Source organism: Octopus bimaculoides, chromosome 19 (assembly GCF_001194135.2).
Source record: "Octopus bimaculoides isolate UCB-OBI-ISO-001 chromosome 19, ASM119413v2, whole genome shotgun sequence".
Classification (NCBI taxonomy): Eukaryota; Metazoa; Mollusca; class Cephalopoda; order Octopoda; family Octopodidae; genus Octopus; species Octopus bimaculoides.
The window spans coordinates 10,281,510-10,283,816 of record NC_068999.1 but is presented as its reverse complement, the minus strand read 5'-3'; positions in this window follow the sequence as shown (position 1 = coordinate 10,283,816).

The window sequence follows — 2,307 nt, the reverse complement described above, 5'->3', positions numbered from 1 at the left end:
TATATATATATATATATACACATATATATATATGCATACATACATACATACACACATATATGCATACATACATACATACATACATATGTACACACATATACACAGATACATGCGCATGAATTGTATATAGTCTATGCACAATATATGTGTGAGTTTGTATGCATGCCCCAAAGGGAAGAAATAGAACTGAATCCATAATTAGGGCATGTGTTTGCGTGTTTGCGTGCATGCAAAGATATACTTGACAAGAAGATATTGGTGTCCGTGTTGTCTTTAAAAAAAGACCCATCTTACTCAATTATCTTAGCCCCTATAACTGCATGATCCACCTTGACTTTACCATTGACACTGAGCGTCTATGCAACATGGCACAACTATTTTCGCTAGTGGTTCGTGTACATTAATGATTTACTCCACTGCATCACGCTGTCCATTTTGCTCCATTGTGCAACCTTTAAGATCACCCCAAAGCAACATTTTAATCCTTTTCCCAATCAATCGCTTATACTAATTTATTTCTATCGATTGTCGAGGCGATCGATTGCAAATTTATGTCTGGCAGGATCGAATTCGAAGCATGAATAGCAGTAATGGTTGCGTGGTTAAGACGATAATTTTGGAACCACGTGATTTCGTGTTTAGTCCCACTGATCGTCTGCTTGGACGTGTATCTTTTCTTATGACCCCGGAACGACCAATGCCTTGTGAATTTCATTGGCATTTTATTCTTTTACTTGTTTCAGTCATTTGACTGGGGCCATGCTGGAGCACTGCCTTGAAGAATTCTTATAGTCAAATGAATAGTGTTTTTTTTTTTAAGCTTGGTACTTACTCTATCATTCTCTTTTTGACGAACTGCTAGTTTTACAGGGATATAAACACAACACCTGTTGTCAAGCGGTGATGGAGGGACATACAAAGACACACACACACACATACACATATATAGGCTTCGCTCAGTTTCTGTCAACCAAATCCAATCGGCTTTGGTCGGCACGACGTTATAGTTGAAGAAACCAAGGCTTCATGCAGTGGGACTGAAACCAGAACCATGTGGTTGGGAAGCAAGTTTCTTACCATACAGGAGGAAATTGTGTGATAAGTCCTTATATTATGAATACATACATACATATACAAACATACATATACAAACCTATCTTTCTATCTGTATCTATCTATCTATCTATATATATATCTATATATCTATCTATCTATCTATTTATCTATCTATCTATTTATCTATCTATCTCTCCCACATGTTTGAGCAACGACTTTTCCAAGCTACCGCTCTTTGGAAGTGTCTGGAAGAATGCAAAAAAATATAGAAATATAAAATAAAAAAGCAGCTTTGCTTTGTTTTCTTTAACTATTACTTTTGTAATTTACTTTGCACCTTTCCACATTGTTCCAGGCTTTCACAACAAACCACGTTAAGCTATACTACACATCTGCATCATTAAAACTACCTTATATATGTATATAAGAATATGAGAGGAGGAATAAACGATTAACCCATATAAGACCATAAAAAAGTGAAGTCTTAAAATATCACTGTGCTTAGATTAAACGTTATGGTAAGCTTTAACAATCTGGAAGAGAAGGACAGTATGCAACTGTTAGCTACGGGTGTCGACTACCTACTGAACATCTCGTCTGCTCAATCAGATACTTCCCGGCGAGTTCATGTCCAAGCAAGTAGGAGCAGGTTTTGTATTACGAAAACGCATCCAGTGGTATATATGGGTTGAACTACGATAGCAGTGGTCTCATGCAGTAGACTCATATTTGTAACACTTCCTAGCTTCCTCGGAGCTCAAGTACTCAACTTTTAAGAGAAACAGCTGTAAGCTAATGAGATTCATAAGATAATCGCTTGTACTTGATCTTGCAAAAGATTTTGATAAATTGGATCATGGTATGATATGACACAAACTGTGTGACCTCGGCATAGCTGGAAAACTTGGAGAGTGGTTAGATGATCTTCTGAAAGACAGATGTCAGGCAATAGACGATACGGATGTCTCGCAGAAAATGCAGAACAACAGCGATGTTGCACATCTGCAGCAGGAGTTGGACTCAATTTATAGATGAACGGAGGATAATAATATGCAGTTTAATGCTAAAAAATTCCAAACCCTACGGTACCGGCGTCCAAATCTGAATATGAAACTTACAAGGTGCACTGGAGCACAGGAAATTACAATACCAGAGCCTAATACAGTGAGGGACCTGGGTATCGACATGAGTGATGTATGTATATATTTCTGTATATATACATATATACATATACTTACATATATATATATA